The sequence below is a fragment of the Opisthorchis viverrini genome, assembly GCF_000715545.1.
Source record: "Opisthorchis viverrini unplaced genomic scaffold opera_v5_67, whole genome shotgun sequence".
NCBI classification, from domain to species: Eukaryota; Metazoa; Platyhelminthes; class Trematoda; order Opisthorchiida; family Opisthorchiidae; genus Opisthorchis; species Opisthorchis viverrini.
The window spans coordinates 401,510-424,163 of NW_008751722.1; positions in this window are offsets into that span (position 1 = coordinate 401,510).

Sequence of the window (22,654 nt, forward strand, 5' to 3'; positions counted from 1 at the left end):
TTTTTCCCTGCGTTCCGTATGTCTCAGTTTTCGCCAGTGAGAAATCTCAAGTATTTGTTGATCACATGTTGTTCTGATTGTCTCATCAAAAGGAACCACTCTAAAAGTGGCTGTTTCCTATTCTTTTACCATACCTTTTGACCTAAATTCGAAGGAATTTCGTTACTTTGATGATAGGCACTCCTTCTGTTTCAAATACTAATGAGTTTTTTGTAGACGATCTTATGGTATCTGAACAAAATGTATCTGAAGAACACACAACCTGTGAAGAGTCTTGAGTTTCACTTCCGAGAAGATCCGGAAGCTTCCGGTCAAGACCATCAGTGGACTATAAACATCCACACACTCATTCGAGGTGTGGTGGATGTGATGTACATGACATACTCTATTCATTGCTCTATTTATTATTCTCTTGTTTTACTATTCCATATGATGCACGTATTCGTCAACTCGAATGCATACGTGCTGGTTGCTACGCCGCGCTGAATTCTGGATTTCTGGTTCGTCTGGTTATACCGACTTACGTACGAGACTAAATTCTCACAAGCGGCTTCTGTCCACCTGGAGGATCCAGTCGAAGAAGTGGCGTAAAATATATGCTTAAGCTCTCAACCTGTCCAAAAACCACCTTGGACTTTTCAACAAGACTCTCGACATTAAATATTCAGACTGTGTTGAATACCCGTCCTTTCTCCCCCTAGCGGAGACCTGGCTACACCAGATGTTTCTGACGTTTAAATCTCGATACAGGGCTACTCCAATTCAAGGCTAATCCGAAACGCGCGAGGGATGTTGAGGGCGATTTACATTCATTCATTCTTGGCTGTTCTCTCCGATGCCACTCTTGCGCCTTTTTGTGAAGCAATGTGGATTTTAAATCCCACTGCGCGAGACCGATTCTATCCTTCTTGGCATGGTCTACCGTTGCCCTTCAAGCCCTAGAAAGGATGATCGATTCCGTACACAAACACTTGAGCAACTGTCCTAAAGCTACCAATTCACATGCCTCTTGCTCTTAGAGGATTTTAATGCCCCCAGGGCTGCCTGGATAAAGCTCCGGTGCGTCGGCAGCAGCGGTGCTGAGCAGGGTCGTCCCACAGAGCGTTTGGACTCAACGTGTCGCCTCACCCACCAAATAATACACAGGCCATTTTCCATTCCTCCTAGATTTGGTCGTCACCAACGAAAGACACTTCGTTTATCCGATATCAGTTAACGCTTCAATAAGACAGTGACCACTATGTGATGACCTTCGATTTCATCTGCTGCTGAGCCAGGAATCGCGAACCTCAAACGTGGATTCAAAACTTCTGCTCCATTCCTCTAGATTTGGTCGTCACCAACGAAAGACACTTCGTTTATCCGATATCAGTTAACGCTTCAATAAGACAGTGACCACTATGTGATGACCTTCGATTTCATCTGCTGCTGAGCCAGGAATCGCGAACCTCAAACGTGGATTCAAAACTTCTGCCATGCAGACTTTTCTACAATGCGCATCTTTCGCGAGCAATTTAAACTGGGAACAACTTCATTGGAAGAGTTATACAGGACCATTGTTGAGAAAGTTCATAAGACTGACGCGATATTCATCCCAAAAATTCAGCATGCAGTCGGATGGACCGCAAAATAACTGTAAGGATCCGGGATCTTCCGGGGTCACAACTTTTTCTCAAAAAGTAAATTACAGGATATACGAGGATGAGCTGGCGTTTCGTAAAATGCGGAACTACTGTAAATCAGAAATCTGCCAAGGGAACATAAGAAAAACATGCCACCACAAAAGACCTCGTCCTTAAAAACAAAAATGTGCTGAGTAAGTGACATCGCCGCAGAAATGAGCCAACTGCGTTTTACTTGAGGGCCGGGGACGTGGAACCCACGAGTGATCTAATGGTGACTTCTGGAGTCCACAGTGAACAGTATGCAGACCTGTATCCTGCCATGGCGAAAAACTTTGTCATCTTGGAGAACATATATCAACGTTCGCGTTCATTGCATTCACTACCACACTGTGCAAGGAGACGGAGGGGATTCTGAATCGGGCTCTCTTCGACCCCTCTCTGCCGGCAGCTTGATAGCCCCAGTTCAACACGAATCATCAAAAACCGTTGTTGCGTGACAAACATGTTCAAAGTATGGACAGATGAATACGAGCCAAGGACAAGGAACTCGTTTCGGACGCCGTTTTTTGACTCCCCAAGAGTATTCGACACAACCTCGAGTTTCATGAGATTCAAAGAAAAATTCCACATTGGATTGGGGCCTTCCCATCAAACAGGATATCCCATGAGGGAGTAGGTTCCGCCTACTCTTCTCCAGTGCTTGTCTCCATTTGAGATCCTGAAGCCCGTTTTGGGATCACTGGAGTCCCCTTTTGACGGACGACTTGAAATTCTGGAATTTCAATGTTAGTGCCCTCCGAATAGATGTAGACGTTGCAATGCAGTGATCGTTTGACTGACACGTTCCTCTGAATGACTAAGAGCGCGTCCACACTTCATTTTGTAAAGGACTCAGTGAATGCCTTTGTCGTGCATTGTAAGAATGGAGCAGAGGAGATCACGAGGACGGATACCAAGAGGAGAATTCGGTATCCGGCTCTCTTCAAACATGTTGTTCTCAATACACCATTAGAACTTGTCACAAAAGGCATTCGCTCCTCTGCGGATGATTTGGAGCACCTCCCGTATTTCCCGCATGGTCTTCTAAATACCCCATAGGGTCTAGGTCAGACTACTTCTTGAATGCACTACTTAGGACGGAAGAAAGACGTAAGCCACATCGAGCGCTTCCAACGAGCCACTATGAGAATATTTACCGGCCCTAAATACGTACACGTTGAAACGGGGCTCACTGTGCTGAACCTTTTCCCCTGAATTATCTTCGCCTCCGATGATACCTAATACACGCGTTCAACTTGTTTGAAGAAGTTTTAGCCAAGCTGAGCGGTGTCCCTTCAGGCGCGCTCCAGTTGGCCGCAATTCGCTGAAGAGGGTCTCCTGGATAAGAGACCACGGACAAACGAGTTCGAAAGCAACAACTTGTTAAGAGGCTAACCGTACTTCAAGCTGAAAAGCTTTTGTTTCAGTCTTGTGAATTATTCCACGACTATTTTGCAATCTGGTTTATCCATGTTCTGCACACATTGTGTGTCGATGGTTCGCATGACGACCAACTCTGATTTTTGTCAATGGCTCTTTATCCATGGTAGCGACATTTTAATTCCGTAGTGCCTCATGCTGTCGTGCTTTCCCCCTGGCTGACTGGTTATAACACTTCAATTGTGCGCGACTCCCCCACACCAGATGAAGCGGCTTTTAGCAACCAAGTCTTCAATTCGTCCTGGCCTACTTGTTTCCTCAAGTATGCTGGAGTAAGTAATTCTGCGTTAGTTTCCAACCGGACGGTGTAATTTCACAGCCCCGCACGGTTGACGGACCGTCGATTCTGTTTGCAAACTTTTTTGTTCTATTCTACTTTTTACGTTAAAAACACCTGGGTATAAATATTTCCAAGCATTCCGCGTGCCCTCCGGTGCAAGATAATCCCATTCCAGTACCGTCAGAACCGCGTAAAGCTTGTTTATTTAAAATACTACTAGGGAGCAAACTCCGCCCCTCAAATCCGAAATTATAATTTGTATTTGGTATCTTGTTTGATAACACTATTTGGCTTGTATTTTTATGTAAATTTAGCGTGCATGCGTTCAACCCAGAATTCTGGAAGTTCGTTGTGCAATCTGACAATAAACATTTCACATGGAATAAAAAGACATCATCTGACAGCTTTTGTTCTATAGACTCAAAGTAAAATACATGAAAGACCGATGCACGGAAAGATTCTTGATCTTTACATGTTTTCTCTTCGGGCAACCTCTTCTTAAAATATTGGAAAACTGTGGACGAAATTCACGAATTCACGGATTCACGGATTGATACACAGGGTCGAAGCTTTTGCCCAAGTTTCCCGGGTCGGTTTTTTCTTGTCGGTCAGTGGCTGTCGTTCACCTGGAAGGCACAAGTGAAAAACGGGTGTAGCACTGCTCTTTATGTTTCTTAGCGCGGGCAGTATGCTTGCCAGTGCGAGGGTTCGTGATAATAAATGTCTAATAGTGCTTTAAATTGGGCTCTAGAAGGAGGTTGGACAACAGGCGTGTAACGGTCGAACAGTATCTTCGAGTGACGCGTAATACCAGAACCTCCGGGTAGGCGAAACAAAGTCGGAGCTGGGTTTCTATACGGTAATATTAGGGTAAGAGAAATTCACAATTCGTACAAACCTCGGCAGTAGATAGGCGTCCAAAACCAACAGTCCGCTTGGACTTCAAAAGTGCAAAGCAAGGGAAACAGGCTCCAACGTGCGACAGTCACACGTGGAAAGTCAGATACAAATGGCCGGATGACCTCAAGGCCAAATGGGTGAAGTGGTAAGGACAAACAAACGTCAGTTCATATATACACACTAAACACAAAAGTGGGGCGGGGATTACAAATGGGGACATTGTAACGCATTTGAAACTGGTCTAACTCTCCGCGCCGAGAAATGTAAGTTTCTGCAACGTGAGGTATTGTTCTTGGGCCATATTTTGTCTTCCGATGGGGTCCAAACGAACCCAGATAAGACCAGACACATCTCTGAGTCGCCGAAACCGACGAATGTCCGTGAATTACGTAGTTTCCTCGGTCTGGCATCATACTATCGGAGATTTATCAAAGAATTTACCGCCGTCAGTGCACCACTTCACAGACTTGCCCAAAATGATAGGAAATTTTCGTGGACCGTAGAGTTTGATGAAGCCTTCAGCCGTCTTAAGCAAGCACTAATATCCCCACCTAATTTGGCATACCCGGATTTTTCACCTGATGCAGGAAAGTTTGTTTTAGATACCGATGCTAGCGAAATGGTGACTGGTGCTGTACTGTCCCAGCGTGTTTGTGACCGAGAAGTCGTTATCGCATATGGTAGCCGCGTCCTAGATAAATGTGAACTTAACTACTGCACCACCCGACGTGAAATGCTTGCCTTGGTGTACTTTCTCCACCACGTCCTGCCCTACATGCTTGGCAGGCACTTCCTTGTTCGGACAGACCACCACGCACTACAATGGGTACAGAGTTTCCACGACCCCGACGGTCAAGTTGCACGTTGGCAAGAGGGGATTCAAGAGCATGATTTCACTTGCATCTATCGCCCGGGTGCCAGACATTCGAACGCCGACGCCTTATCCCGAAGGCCAGTCCAGGAACTAGAGTCTGTTAATGTACTACTGGCGCCTAATCGAATAAACTGGGAAAACAACTCAGGGACACAGATATTGGCGAGATTTACCGCCTCCAGCTGCAGGGCAACTCCAAACCTTCTGGGCGCCTGATGGCCTCGAGATCCTCGGCAGCACGGAGTCTGTGGTCACGATGGGGACAACTACGGATTATATCCCGAGTGCTCCACCTTGTGGATGGATGGCCAGCCTCGTGTCGTCATACCTCGCAGTTGCGTCCATGGGACCATCTCAGCAGTCAACCGAGATTTGGACACGCCGGACAGAAGAAAACGGAAGCGCACATTAGACGGCGTTATTGGTGGTTCCTACTACACCACGGCGTTGCGGAGTTTTGCCGACACTGCTCAGTGTGTGCGACAACAAAGGCCCTCGGTACAACCCCCCGAGCACCACCCCAACCAATCCCCGCACAAGCTCCGAACTACCGAGTGGGTGTTGATATCATTGGAACCCTACCAGAGACCAGAAAAGGTAACCGTTTCATTGTTGTCATGGTCGACTACTTAACTAAATGGTGTGAAGCTGCGCCTGTGAAGCAACAAGATGCCCGTACGATCGCATCAGTGATAATCTCTGAGTGGGTATCACGCTATGGGGTACCAGTCATTCTCCAATCTGATCAGGGCCCAGCCTTTGAGAACCACTTGCTGCGGGAAATATGTGCATTCCTGGGGATCCATAAAACGAGGACAACACGGTAGCACCCAGAGGGGAACGGCCTGGTGGAACGCACCAACAGAACCATAAAGAAAATTCTCAGCACCCTCGTGGATCGTTACGAAGGGGAACGGTGGGACGATCACATTCTGCTATGTATGCTGGCCTATCGAGCAGCTACACACGAGTCGACAGGTTATGCACCGGCATTTTTACAACTCGGCCACGATCTCCGACTACCTTCAGATGCAGACACGCCTGTGGTTCCTGCAGACCTGGTTGGCAGTAACGAATACGCCCGGTCGCTCCGAGAACGCCTATTCGCGGCACTACAAATCGCCCGTGAAAACATCGGACATGCACAGCGACACCAGAAAACTGTGTACGACCGCAAATCATGCGGATATCTGTACGAATTAAGCGGTTTTGTGCTTCTACAGTGGCCGAAACCACCACCGGGTGAGCCCGCAAAATTCCATCACATGTGGCAGGGACCTTATGTTATCGTTATTAAGAGGCCAAACAACACCTATGTCATTCGTGACCATTCTAAGTCACATATGGATGTACGGTATGTCCATTACAATCAGTTAAAGCCCTACCCTTCACCCCGTCCGGGAACCCAGCCGTCTACATCCTCCTACCCCCCACCTGTCAGCCATACTTTTGAAATCAGTACATCCGGCACGAACACTCATTCTGAGCGCTGAGGACAGTGCTCATACACGGGAGGGGGCAATGTAACGCATTTGAAACTCAAATGTATCTGCTTGCCCGTCTCTTATATGACCTTATACGTGCCCCTCCCTTTCTCTCTTCCCCCATTGCAGGTACCACGGACGAATCACCACGGGCCCTGGACAGGGAAGAGTATCCCGCTTGTACACCCCCTAACTGACCTTGACCCGACCCTGTACACCCCCCGCTTCCAGTTTCGGTTTCGGTTAAATACACGTGTGTCGTTACCGCACTCCGGTCTTCTCCCTTGTTCCACCCGACCTGTGCGCATGTGTGCTGTGTATACCGTGTGGTTCCATTAATACCAGTCCGTATATCTGCACATTTCAGAACTGACGCGTGCCGTCGCTACATCCTCTCGAACGTCGAATACTGCTGACTTCCTGACGTCCCACGCTACAACATAATAAAGGTGGGGAATTTCGTTTTCAACATAACGGATGATACACGGCGGAAGAAGGTCAGGCAACGCAGCTGCTACCCGAAACGAGAAATTTTTTTCTAATCATTATGTGCGCTCTGAGCTTAAAAGTCTTCCTACTATGTCCCGCCATGTGTTTGCTGGGTCAATGGTGAAAAACCTGTTTGCCAGGCTTTCTTCAAACGGGGCATAAGTAAGAAATAGGTCCATTAGGAGGCAGCCAGGGGGAAGAGATCGAGTATCGTGAGACGCGTTTTGTAGTCCACGTATTTGAGGCCAGCAACCATTCTCGTAGCGGCTCACTGGACACGCTCAGTGAGGGTGACGTCTTTTGCGCGTCCTGAGTAGACAACTTGGTTGGCATATTCCAGGAGCGGTCTGACGTAGGCCCCATAGAGTATTTGGAAGTCCATGCGAGTAATACGGGAGAAGGTGCGTCGGATCATCCGAAGAACGGCGAAAGCCCTTTGGGCCGATTGCTCATGGTGCAGTAAGAAAGACAAGTTTGAGGAGACCCAGATACCCAGATCCTTCTTTGCATCTATCCTCATGATGTTTTCTGGTCCCTTCTCACAATACACAACAAGGGCATTCGCTGAGTCTCCTCCAAATGACATATGGACGCGCTTTTCGTCATTCAGAGTAAGTTGTCAGTCCAACGAACACTGCTTTGCAGCGTCTACATCCATTTGGAGGGCACTGGCATTGGTGATCTGGGAGGTCTTTAGCCATCGAAAGTTATGGAAGTTATAGCTCTGGCAGATTGTCATGTGAGAAAGTGTTTTCCACCCATTGGAGGAGATTGAGATAGAGTGTTGTTTCGGATGCCCCCATTATCACCGATGCATCGAGTCAACCAACACTAACGCGCTGACTGTTAATTGTGCCAGCTCATCCTACACAGGAACTGCTGCGCGTATGTCCTAATTTCAGAGGCCATCTACTCAAATAGAAATGACTGAATCACAACAGGTGACAGCTCGGGGCAATTTACAGTAGCATTTATCCTTTTGAGTTCGTGCTCATTAGGTCTTGCAATTCACACAAACACAACGTATCATTCGGTAGCTGATATGGCTGCCCACGGATTACTACAAGGATTGTGGCTTTGCCCAGTTTTTGAAGTCAGGATATTGGATATTGAGCAGCTCTGCTCACCCGAAAGACGAGCCAAAAGGGGTGTGGAAAATTTTTATAAGTTTCTACCGCTAGGCGGAAAGCTTACCAACGCGAGGAATTGCTGGTGTTGTATGCATTCTTGCTTATACGGAAATCTAAGTAGAAAAACGCCTATCTTGTCACCTTAAGGTTTAAGTATAATTTTCGTGAAAGCCCATGTCTTTCAAGCAATCACGCAAGTGTTTAACAGGATTTTGGTTAGATTTTTCGTGCTCATTTAGAATAACTTGCTTTGCATATTGTACTATTTTAGCCTCCCAGGTAGATTTCCATTTGTGGAGAAGTTCAGTGTGCAAACGGACCTCGAACCTTAAACGGGACCGGAATTACTTGCACTCCTACAAGTTAACTGATGGCCGAATACTCACTCGACAATCAGTACCAGTTTGCAAAGCCTGTACCAGATTTAAAGTACAGAAAGTTCACTCCTTCTGTCCAAAATCACACTTTACTAATCCTCACAGTAAAAGTGGGTCAACATCTGCAGTAACTAGTATCCCAAGTTGATGGAGCTTAATTTTCTAATGTAAACTCATCCCTGGTGAGACTAATATACGTCCCACTGCAAAAGAAAACAAATGTGAATTTAGTTTCTACTACGAAGGTGATTTAAGAAACCTGAAGAGTGGCTTCACTGATAAATAAAAGGGAGTTTTTAATTGTTCCATGGATGGTGCTTCCACACTTGCATGATGAAGTTGTAAAATATAGCGTATACGGTTTAAAATGTGCCTGGCCTCTCTGCGTCGACCGCGGCAACTAGTTGTAGCCAAAGGATACCGAAGTCGCAAGAAACAAAAACGGCTTCAAAACAGTTCCGATGGAGCCAACTTTCCTTACCAGTCTGAACAACGGAGTACTTTTGTGTTGAAAGAAACAAAAGTCATTCAGGCAGGACACGAAAGTACGCACTATCGTAACATGAGGAGCACCAGGATGCAAAAAGAACAACGTGAAACGCCGGTTATGAAAGACCGTTAATTGTTGCTTTTATCCGAATTGACTATTATAGCAGAAAAATGGATTACAACGGCCACACATGGGTTTATTAGTTTTCAGGATTTAAAACTTCTGTCGTCAAGCTTTTTGATGTAGAAAGTATTTTATAGTATAGAATCGGATTATGGATCCCAGAGAAAAAGACAAATTCCTGTTAAGGACTTGCAAAAGGTGCGCAATTACTCGAGACTTTTGAAATTCAGGGCTAAATTTATCTGATTTGGATAGAGAAACCGCGGCAGGTACGGCCAAATCAGTGCCACGAATATTTTCATATGTAAGGACAGGCCACGTAGATAAGAAAACGTACGGAAGTGTCCGGAACCCATCGTGCGGTCTGTGCCGGCCAATCCTGCCGAAGTTACCGGCCGAAAACTCAACATGGAATAAGCAGAATTCGTGGTTACATTAGCTGCGTAACTGAAGCCGTTATAAAGGTTTGATCAAGGGCATTGAAAGAGGTTCCTCGAGTTTCCTTATCACGTAACACACTAAAATGGACTATTCACGCGGTGCTCTGCTTTTACCATGATTTGCACTGCAGTAATTGTGGAATGAAAATGTACAGTCTAGGGTATGGTTCGTTTGCCCGTGATTTAGTGAGAATCGTGGTATGCGCTGAGGATAGCAATCTGAGGTGTTGACAAAATGTAGACAACTTCAAAAGAGTGTTATAAGTTTGTCTCCCTTGGCTACTATTAGAGCTGTGTGGATATGGAGTTCATGTTGTGCACCTGTTTACATCTTCGAGCTCCCGGAATGCACTGGCAATTCCAGACAAAAACGCTAGAATCGGAGTCATCTGTCACGAACCACACAATCGTCATATTCGACGTAAATGTATCCAGAATTGCTGCTTGTTATAAGTGATGATACAACTCTCTTCATCGAAAAATCGCTCGTTGATTAGTTAGGATATATTGGAATCAAATGCCGGTGCGCTGAATATCAACGTGCATATTGAACAATCAAGCTGAACATTTTGTTCTAAGTCAAACATGCTGCTATCTCTATACGAGCCGGTAGACTCAAAGGTCAAAATTAGATGTTCAGTAAACTTTATTGCACCACTGAAATGGCCATCGCCATCTGCCGATGAAGAGGCCTACAAGGGAGGTCAGGAAATGCTGTTAATCCTCCGATAGGCTGTGGCATAGATCCGAACAACGGGAATACTACTAAAGTAAAGATAAACTATAGCTAAAATAAACGCATCAAGCAAAGGAGACGGTGGAATACGAACCTTCCAAGTAAATACCATCAGTGACAGGCGTAGAGCATTCAATAAAGGTAAAAGAAAATCAGAGAGGGCCCATCAAACGTCTCATGACAAACGTTCGGTTGGAAATAGTTTCATGTGGAGCAGATCGCTTGATTTTTGTCCGTACGGAGAGCGTTGCCGTGTTACTTGCGGTTAACCGCCAGATAATGACCCATAGTAACTTTTCTTGTGGGTGCTGGAGTTACTTTTCACGTTAGCTGGTGAACATTCTTGCTCCAAAGTTGCTGTGGAGTTTTCTGTTTTCTTTCATGAAAGACATCAATTAAATTTATCGGAGATTTGAAGCTCACTAGAGAACTGAAGGAAATTGTTTTCCATTGATACCATTTCCTTGTCTGTCAACAACAATCGTTAATTCTCCTCAACTAGGACGTTGTTTACTTTTGCAATTACACCACTGCGCAAGTCTCATCAAGAGCTGGATTGTTAACCGAACCGGCACTGTACTTTACGCCTTTTTTTATTTTGGAGAAAACGTTCGCAGTTCAATCGGAAAGCCCGTTTAATTCTAATCTAGCAGCCCATTTTGCCACATAACTTAATGGGCAATTATGTGATAATAAGCTACCTCCTAACAAGCCACCTCCTCATGTAACTTGACTATCCTCACCCAAAATCACTTCGTCAAATAATCTGTGATATTCACCGAACGTGTCCGTGCCTAGGAAATAAAAATCCAAGTTTCCTGGATGCCAAACTCCAAGGAACGGTGGGCCTCAAAGACGGGCAATTACAACTTTGTTGCTTATTGTGTTTGAGTAAGGTATGGTGAAAACTCCTTTTCACAGAGGAAAAAGAATATGAACCGCGGACTTTTTGGCTGTAGAACATGCCTCTACGGAAGAGACACCGATCACCATCGGCTACTTGGACAGTTCTATCAATCCTTGTAATAAGACAAGCGCAGTTTAGCAGAAGCAACACCGTTCATATAGTTTTGCAGTGCCTATCTTTTAGTGACAACCACAATGATAGTAGCACAGGGTCGAGCTCCAAACTTACGTCCACAGGCAGACTGACGTTCTCGCCGCTCATTCGCAAACTATGGATCAAATTCAAAAGAGCGCTAAACCATTCGGTCATACGCGTTGTTCATTAATTCAACTGAAGTTGCAATGTAGACTGCGAAAGACTCCTATCCTTGTCAGAAAATCTCTGAGCGCCCATCCAAATAGTTGCCAAGGTCCATGCAGCTGGTACACAACCGTCAGCTATGAGGAAAACGTAACTGGAACTGATCAACCGGATGACAAGCAAGTAACATATTTTTGTCAAGACTGTTTTGCCACACACGATGCGAATCGATGACTATTAGGTCGCAACAAACTACGCTGTGCGCAACCTAATACATTGACATGGCCCATCTGTTCAGCCTGGAACTGCTTCCTAATGAATTTTGTTCCTGAGTCGTATAACGTACAATTGCTATTTCTATAACCGTTGATCCTGAATGTTAACTATTTTACTTCTGTCACCAATAGACTTTACGCATGATTTTCTATTTTTCAAGGAATGTCTTCACGCCGTTTTGTTGAATAAAATTACGCTTTAAGAGAGTGCTTAAAAGATCATTCGCTACACTATTTGTGCGATGACACTGATTTGGCTGAATGCCATACTGCGTAAGTTTTGGCATGTTTCATGCATCTTTTAGACTTGTGTTGCTGCTGATAAAACCAAGGACAAGATGGACTCAAAAGTGGTCCAAACGTTTGAAGAGCAATCTTTTCATTGACTACAACTGCCTGAGGTTATTCTCAATCTGCGCGCAGCCTATTCATTTTTACTAATTGACGCTGGCCAGTAAAACTTTGGAAGTTAATTTCAAGTGGGCACACTATGTCTGTACAATTTCTGATACTATTTTGCCTTCATGCGTAAGTTCCGATTTTTAGCCGCAATCGGGAATAGTTGCATATTGAACCAGACTTGCGCTCGCACTAATAACACTAAGATGGGTCGCTCTTCACTGTAAAGGCCGCCTGTCCATTTTTTCGCCTGTGTCAAATGCAATCTTGGTGTCCAGGATCTCACCTAAACGGGATTTATTAATTGGCTTATCCTGCCACCATAAAAACCCTGATTGCATGTCACACACAACTCTGCTACACCCATGTACCTTCCACTGTTATTGGCTTTCCCACTAATTCGAAAACACTGCCTCCAATTCCAACCCAACTATTGCAACCTTTCAGTGTTCTGACAGCTGAACTGTGGTTCGGTTTCTTAAATCTGAATGTCAGTTTACGATTATTTTTGGGGTTGCGCCATGAAAAAATTTGATCCTTTGCAAGAATTATTTTCACCGGTGTTACTTAGTAAGCTGTGGTTAGGATTTTTAGTGGACTATTGAAAAACATGCTATGGAAGCTATGACCGACCAAGCACACCAGAATGGGGAACAATTTCACTATCTTGCGTATTAAGTTGTACCTTCGTCAAGAGCATTCGTACTAAAAGCTGACCAGTTATCCTGAGACGCAGATGTAAGTGGATCATTCCGTAAATAATGTGAACATAAACGTTTGTGATTTGCTCTGTTCTTAGCGAATATACACTCACTTGTAAACTGATTTGGTTTTACGAGAGACTCACCTGGAATCCAATTGAATCTCTCGGTTTTGATGTTTCCAGGCAACGGAATGTGCTGCGTCAGGCCGCCTCATGTTTCCGTTGCTACGATATTCGAGATATCGCGATACATAAATATTTTGTAATACACTACTCATAAGGTTGCTGAAAACTCCACGATAGCCCACGAACGGTTTCGCCCTTCTTGGGGCTCATCAGGTAGGCGCAGTCCCGGGTTTCCGTCAACCTTATGTCCTACTAGAAACCTGGTAACATCAAAACCGAGAGATTCAGTTGAGTTAAACGTGAGTTTTCCCGGTGAAAATTTCCATCGTAGTTGGACCGTTTACCACGGTCCTTTTCCGGCCAGTACGCCAATTTTCTGATTGCACAGGAAATAATATTTCAGCGGATTTTGGCAGTTTAACTTTACTTCGAATAGTTTCGTGAACAGAGGTTTACAACGCTTTCATTGTGCAGTTCATAAAAGCACAATTTATTACTTCGTATGGTGAGGCCAAGCGCTTGTAAACTATGATAACAAAATTGAAGTGTCAGCTTTGGGCTGAGTATTTTGCATATGAATGCTCACTTTCGACCTGAATTTCATTTTGTAAACATCTTAGAAGTAGTCAAGATTGAGCCCAGGAAAGATCCAGGGTACTTGTCTTCGGGTACTTGCTGAACTGCGTTAATAGGACGTACGAAGTGTCAAATGCCAAACCGGATTCGACTGAGGAAGTTAATTAATGGAAAAATGTGTGTGACAGAGGGCACATATTCCCCACCATTTTCTGTGAATTGTGAATAACAAGGCGAATCAAGCGTTTGGCCCACATCCGATGCTCATTAACTATTTCCTGAAAACTTGCCCACCCAAACTGTGCATTTCAGTGGAGCATCCTTTTAGCCGAAGAATTTACGGATGACATGTCTTGTTATCTAAAACAGGTTTTTAAGTGCTCATGTTTTCATAAAATTGCCACAGAAGTCTTTTACATTGGTTGCATAGGACCTGATGGAATGTAGCCAAAATTCTTGCTTGTTGTCGCTGCCAAGCTTAAACAACACAGTGAATGAATTTTATTCGGACGTAAACTGAGGATTTTTACGGCGGTATACACAAGTTCGGATGATAAATATTGATGTCTGTCGGCGATGATGTACTGTCGGCGACCTCGTCTTACAAAGTTACAAGGTTTCAGGATGAGTTTTAAACTGAAGTGAAGCTATACGGACAGCTCTAGTCACATTGAATTGAACACTCTAAAAATTAATACAAGATTAGCACTCTGGCCTGGACAAGAATGACTAGAATCTCAACACAGAAATTAATTAATTAAATTAATTAGTTAGTCCTGGTTAAATGATTGTCGTTACAGCAAGGAAAAACATGGATCATAGAGTGGATTTGTAGGGTTATTTGGGACGGGGGGAGTTAACATGTGGAAATACTACTACAGTGATATGTACTGGAATTTATCTGGTAGAAGTCATACCAATTGTTTCCTTTGGATGAGGAATGAGGGTCAAATCTTGTTTGTTAGGTACGATTTGAGCGCTTTCTTGTTACGGAAACATTGTTTCCCTTTGATCCAGTGAGAATACCCGTTTCATTGGATTCCCGTCCTGATCCGACACAGCCGCAGGATCTACTGAATTTACACCTGTATCGCACATGAAAACAAATCCGCTTAGAAAAGGGAAGCAAAACAAAATTATAAGTGGGAAATAGAGAAAACTTTCAGACATATGGGAAATTACCCAGTATTCCGAGCAGACCTTTTTTTAAAAAAAGGACCTAGCGGTCACTCAAACGTAAGAAGAGGAATGTAGTTAAACACCCAGCACAACCCAACATTAAGGGAGGTTCCTTAAATGGAATCTTGACCAATGGTAACAAAGAGAGCAAATCGAATAGGGTCCCTCTAATGCCTACAGAATAATGTGGCTATGCAACTTGTTTAGCACCAAACAGACACTATCGCCTCACATTCTGTCTAACCAATAATGCAACTCCTGGTATACTTCCGGTAGAATTCCGGACATTCTTAAGCTTGGTTCGTTCGGCAATTCGCTTAAGTAATACTCCACATTCCAGGGCAGGAAATATAAACTAAGCTCTAATCAACACAGTTGCTTATACTCAGACGTTCCACCATATTAAGTACTGTGATAATTCATTTTATCCATATGTTTGCGTATACTTTGAACATAGGTTGGTTTTCTTTCAGCCAGTATGTTAACTCTTTCAGGTTAGTGTTTCACCTCACATCTTTCATATTAAGACTTGTGGTGAGGTATATCAAATGAATAATTGAGGTGGCTGACCAACAGGTTTGACTTGTTTTAGTGAAGGCCTGAAATGACCTAGGGGTTGTATGTGCTATGCATTTGGCTTAGTGACACAAGTTGTACATCCCTTGGGAGACGGTAATCGAATATACAGCATTCTTTAAGTGTCTGCTGCGACAGAGTTTTTTATGGAAAGATGCATTGAGGTGTTGTATCCTTATAAAAGGCAATTTTACCTCAAGCTACCAGTGTGAGCAGCTGCCCAGGCAGACGGATTCTTCTGGAAGATAAGTCAACTTGTACCCGGTTTTTAACTCATTTAGTCTTCAAGGAGCATTTTACTTTCGCAACGAGACGGCGAATTTCAAAGTGTAAAGCAGAATCGTTCTTAATTTACTGCATAGTGTTAATAGCCTGAGGGACGCACATTTGGATTAGTTATTTCACCTGCATACCCACTATTTGTTAGCATCTGTCGCGTTAGAAACTGGAGGATGTCTTCAGTTATCATACGGACAAAAGTTGAACGAAAGAGGGGACAGCCTTGACTAACACTAGCGAATGTAGTGGACTTAAACAAAAGCCAACCGCAGACCTTTACGTGTCCACAGGAGTTGGTATGTAAAGCTTTATATAGGACGCAGATTTTATGAGTAACATGTTTGCCTCATTATCTGTGCCAGAGTGATGACGATCAACGCAGTCAAGATAGATTTTAAGAGAAAGATGGCCACGTATGTTGTTGATAGCAGTACCCCTGATTTAGAATCTTCCTTCAGCTTGGTTTCTACGGATGTTTGTTTGTTTTCATTTAATCCCTGAAGGGCAAGATCAAATAATACCTAAGATGCCTCAGCTAATATACCAAGACTACATTGTCTTTCCCCAATGTTCACGTACTTTCTGAAGAGGGAGACAACTGTTGACGTATGCGTTTTCATTCACTCCAATACAGAACCCACAAAATTTATTGCAAATGCAATCAGAGGTTCCCTGCCTTCTTTAAAGTAGACTCAGCTAGTCCAGACTTGAGCGTTTATTTGGTTTTAAAAAGGACGCTTTTTAGTTTATTCATTCTTGGGACGGACAAGTAAGCTGTACATTCAGTTCATATGTATCGCTGGTTCACAAAGTACTCAACTAGTCTTTCCAAATGACTTTTTACCAGTAGATTGGCGAACTGGCTCCATAACTTGTTGTTTTACCGGCGGTCGTCTTTCTTTGGCCAATCGTTTGGATTGGACATGCCGTTCGGTTCTTCACTAGCTGGCATTTGTGAGGCTTGCCTGGTCATATTATTCCTTACCTGCTTGTATGGAGTTTCTAGTCTTAATCAGGACTAACGATCATGACCATATCCAGTTACCATTTGATAGTACTGGTAGGTCAGGCAGAGAGCTCTCAGTGCCAAGAGCATGTCTGCTTTCACACTTGGCAATGGTTGATTGACAGGCTCACTACCGGTATTGTGCTTGTTCAATGTAACCAGTGCCTGAGCTAACGTAGGTGAATGGTTCTGAGCCATGGCATTCCCTCGAAAATGACGGGTTTGTCCGAAGCATGTCGGGACCCAATATCGCTGTCTGCGTATTGCTTGCAGTAAGGCTGCGTACACCAACATTCAGCAGAAAGAACTTAAAGTTGAAGAATGCCTGCTGACCCACTTGAAATAGACGGTGGATATCAAAGGCTACTAATCTGAAAGGATTCCATGGAGCAAGAAGCACAGGCGCGATTTTTATTATTTAACAGATAGGGAACAAGTTGCCACCAAAAGAGTGGATTCTAAAACGCGATAGATTAAACTGGTAAATGGAGAAATTAAATAAACTTATAGTAGAGCGGAATGAACATTGGCTACTGAAATGAGAAAAATGCGATTTTACGTGCAGAGCACCAACATATCTAGTTCGTCGTCCCCCGATTACCATTGCACTGCAGTATAGTTGCATCCAACGGCTAAAAAGAGTATAAGGTACTAGTACCACAATGCTGACACACGTGTGTTCAAATATACCGTGTTAGTATCAGGTTGGTTCTCAATAGTTCCAGGTCAAGTGCTTGGTTTACTCATTTCTGGGCTCATAATTACGTTGCGTGATCTGAAGTATCAAAAATGAAAAAGAGTTCCCTGTAAAATTGTCTTTTGGCTGTAGAGAACATTTGTGTGTATCGTGTGAATATCGAAGGTCAAATAGATTATTTATATTTTCGCAGGTGAGCACAGTTAATGAAACAAACAGTTTGCTTCAGCTTTTTCGCCGAATCTCGTCCGTTGAGGCGTTTCGCCGTCTTGTTTGCTGCAGTAAATCATTTGTTTATCTTAGCAATACAGCCGATACTGCACTAAAATAAGCACTGAGCACGTCACATAATGGCAAAAAACTCGTTTATTGTGAAATCATTTGCTAAACGATTGGGGACAAACAGTTTGCCGTCGTGTCACGAGAAACACCATCTTCAGTTGACATGAATAGTCGCACCAAAATGTCTTGCGCACAAAAAACCCTGACAGTGAATTGGTGGGCAAAGGTTTGCTCGCATATTAGAGTCTTTTCTTCATACTGTCCTCATTTGCATATGTCAGAAATAACGGCCTTGGCTTAGAATATTTCCTACATTCTAAATTTCATGTATACAAAAATCCTGTCTGCTCCAATATCGCGGGAATTTCGAAGGTTTAGACGACGCAGTCCATCTTTTCGAAAAAGGCGGAGGGTAGGAATAAATTTAAACTTCGTTTATTTTTCCCAGTGTTGAATCCCAAGTTCTAGCTTTATCGATGATCAGATTGTCATCCATACAAGCAAATTTGGTAGATATTTGGAGTGTCTGACTCAAGGTACTAGCCAAAAACTTGGCCTTTATTTTTTCATTGAAAAACTCATGCCACACATGTTTAGACTCCTTTTTAACAAGTCTCTCTGCCACATAACTGCTCACTGTACCCTCATAACCATGATGTATGCTCACTGTTACCAAGAATGGCAAAGGCAAGATTCACTACAGCGATCATGCGTGAAATTCTTGGCCTGAACTTGACACGTACTTTCACGTGTTAGTTTTATGAGACAGCACTGACACAGAACAAAGCAGCTTCCCACACTTCCACTCACCAGGCACCTTGCTGATTCCCAACTAGGTGTTTTGCAACGTCTTGTGTCTGGTTTTTAATGCCTTGGGGAATTTAATCTGGCTTTGGACCTTAAAAAACTGAAGAGCAAATGTAAGGACAAAAATCTAGTTGGAAACAACTCTGATTTCTCATCATCCTCATGCCCTAAGAAAGTGCTTAATAAGAATCAGTTAAAATAAACTAACAGCTAAAATAGTTTGAGAGAGAGATCATGTGCAGACCTTGAGGACACACCATTAGAGGAACTTGTTAAGCGTTCTTCATAAAAATAAAACAAATGAAGATGGGCTATTAATCTCAGTATCTAGCCGTTCATCTTGATGTTGGACGGGAGAACTTGCCGTGAATCTGTTTTGCGTTAATTAAGAAATCAAATCTATATGAAAATTAGTCGCACGTAATTTCAACTTTGTTTTTCCAATTTTTTTTCCGGGCCCCGGTTGAGGAAGAAAAGCCAGTGTTTGTCACTCACGTAATCTTACATCTGGCTTTCATTACCAAGACAAGATCCGCTCGTCTAAATGCAAACACCGCCAGAGATTTATCTGCATTAGTGTGCCTGCGTCAATCTAGCTTGAAAACCCCAACAACACGACTGTATCAGACTGTGTCAAAAAGGGATATGTTTCGTGCTACTGATCGATGCTAATCTGGGGATATTGGTGTCTAGCCAACGATGAAGATAAATTGAAAACAAGCGGAACGATAGCCGTACGGTGGAAGCCAGTGTCTGGTTCTTGTAACCTAGATGTCACAAACTAATCCCTTCGGTAATGGGTGAATAATTTCAGTTTGGATACTTGACAGATAAAAGTACAAATCAATCTGGTTTACCTGATAATGCTGTATAAAAAAGAAACCAAAGTGGTGGTCGAATTGTTCACTGAGCTTAACAGTTTCGTTGCAGACGTTAAGTCACAAGCCAGGTGTTATCTTTAATGTATTATTTGGGAAAGTGTCGGGGTTGTGGGTTCGTAGTTGCGCCAAAATACGGTTATCGCACCAGTTTGAACAAATCTAGTCATACTGGGTTAGTAAGGGAATTCTTGGTGGCTAAATTCATTTATTGCCCTCCCACAACAATGATTGCTCATATTCTGCACTGCTCTAAATTTGGCGCCATTGTGTGTGAAGTGCGATTTTTTGTGGCTGTCATCTTACCTGATCAGCTTTCAAATTTTTGGGCTTGGTCTAGCGTACTCACTTTAGTTGCAGAGTTTTAGCAAAACGACTTTGTGATTTTATAAGTATTGTGGATGTATTGTCTTGTGCGTAGATACGTCGCAGCAATTTTCCAAAAAGCTGACAAAAGCAATTATATTGAAATCTGCTCGATGGGAATTGCATAGTTGAACCTGAGGAGAAAACCCCTTACTGGCGATTATGAGGGCATTACATACGTTTATAGATAGTTGTTTTAATAAACAGCAACAAGGGCAAGACGAAAAAGTTGCTCATTTTCTAGAAAATTTCACAGACAATTTTGCAAAAACCTGAATGCCTTAAATGCATCTTGAATAAATGTTGGGGATATTTGTGGAGTACTGAGTGGTTTTTATATGCAATGGCACCTTGAAACTGATTCATTTTGTAGGAGTAAGTATTCTTGCATTACTTAATTACGATTTAGTGAAAAAGCATTTTTTGGGGGTTAAAAGTGTAAAATATCCTTAATGCACACAATCAGTCGCTGATCGTTTATAAGTTATTAATTTGCTTGAAAATACCTATCTGTTCCATTAAGTTACCCTCAGAGTTAACGAAAAATATCACCGTAGGCATACAATCCAACGTCTTCTTTTAGATGACTTAAATGAGCGCTTTTGAAATTCGCACCCTAAAATTTGTGCGCTTCACACAGATGTTGGGTATGCAATTGAACTATGAGGCCAGTTTATGATGCGAGAACTTTCACCCAATGTGTTGTAAACGATCAGCAATCCTTTAGCACTTTGAACAGAACAAGCTGATTTAAGACGTAACTAACCACTCAGGGTGAGACTTAAAATATTTAAATGGCGAACGACCGATGTCGCCCTTTCTTATGACACGGCAAGTAGGCGCAGTTTATGTGTTCCCCCTCAGACGTTTGATTATTTCAAACCAAAATTTGACTGAATCCGACAAATATTGAGGCCCAAAAGAAGTAAAAATGAGTGTTGTGTTGAATTCGGACGAAAATGTAGTGCGACATCTCGACTAACACACACAAGGCAGCATGGTAGAATACATGCAAATAAAGCGGACCATCATAAAGAGAGATTAAGGTACATTCAGTTGAGTCTCTTTACAATCCAATTTTTTTTGCAAGTGAGAGTATTTGACAACCGTGAAAGACGGAGGGCGTCATATTCGGATCTTCGTACACAATGGAGCACATTCTGCTGCTCACAAAAAGCAGCCTATTCACAAGTGACTCCGAAACGCACACCAAAACTAATACCCGCAAACCTATGCGGATGCATTTGCGTCTGCAAGATGGGACCAACGTTTCCATTTTGTTCCGGTCCCGACGCTTCCGCAGATAAATTGAAACAAGTTCGCTCCGATTCCTAACATCTCTTAACTATCCTGCTAATTCTGTGGTGTCTATTTGTTTATTATAGTTTTATAGTTTTATATAGTCTTATAGTTTTCCCTAAGCAACTCCATCACTGTCCAGTGGAAGTTGGGTATCGTACTAAAACGTATGACAGTGAAAGTGCAGTGCCGGTGTTCATTCTGGGGCCCCTGATCTTAAACGAGCTGATGGCTGCATACAAGTATTTACAAGCTTTCAGTAAGCTATGCTGAACCATATTTATTTGTGGAACGAGTGAGTGCAAATAAGTACCCAAAATAGATCACTGTGAAGAGGACTGCTTTCCCCGCACCTGAGTTACTTCAGACTGTTTTTGATGATGAGTGTTTAACTTCCATCATCATACGGATATGAGTTGGATGGGAGGTGATAAGTTGAGAACTACAGAATAAAGACGCAACAGTGAAAAATGCTACAGATGGAACACTACCTTAACTAACAGCTGATGCGTCGAAAAGAATGCTATAGATTACTAAATGCGGCGGGTCATTGAGGGTTGAAAGTCAATTCGTCTATCGTTTGGCGAGCTTCATTCGTCACGTAGCATTATCTTTGAAATTTAGAACTTTTTCCCGTAAACATCAACACCCAAGTTACAGAAGGTATAATTTATTGGCAAAATATCTTATGCAAGCATTCTGCTTCTTGAGTTTATACAACTTTGATTTTTCTGTGAAGGTGCAGTTCAGTAAATGAGGTAGATGCGCTGAGTAGGGATGAAAAGTTAGGATTATCTGAAAGTAATATTTTGGAAAAAACCTTCAAATGCCTCGTTCAAAAGCAATTTCTGTGAAATATCTACGTGCAATGAGAGGGCTACTTTGGTCCAAACTATTGTTGGCCAGTCATTCTTAGAGATGAATTTATACTAAAAAAAAACTCGTGCGCTTTCCTGGTGCAATGTAAAATTAGCTGACTGGGGCAGCGTACTGCTTGCTCCTGTTAGAAAAAAGTAGTACTTGGTGGCGGATAAATATCTTTCTGAAAATCAATGTTTTGGGTTTCAGAATATTGAGTAACAAAGCAGTCTCTTAATCCATTTCATTTTCACTGCAAATTTAGCCCATGTGCAGACTACTGAAAACTACATCTAATGTGCCCTACGTGACTGCATTACACATGTGTGAGCTCCGTACTTACCGGGAACACGAACTCTATTCCTTCATCAATGGATAATAGGGATTCGAAGCAAAAAATCACAGCTGATTAGGTTATAAGCCGTTTACAGTACACAAGTTATTCTCAGTGTCACAAACGGAAATGCAAAAACTGTAGGCTTCGTTGCCTTGTCCTGATTAACAAAAGTACCGTTTGCTCTGTTTTGGCCTTCTAGATAAAGTGGTCCACAAATTGTAATTTGAGACCTATAATAATCGAGTCCTAGGACGTTTAGAAGTCAGAATTTCGGTCACAAATTATGTAATTTCGTAGCAATATTCCTTTAAGTTTCTGTGGTGATCGTTACATATCTGCATGTTTTTACAGCTCCGCACTCTGTGCTTAAGTACGTT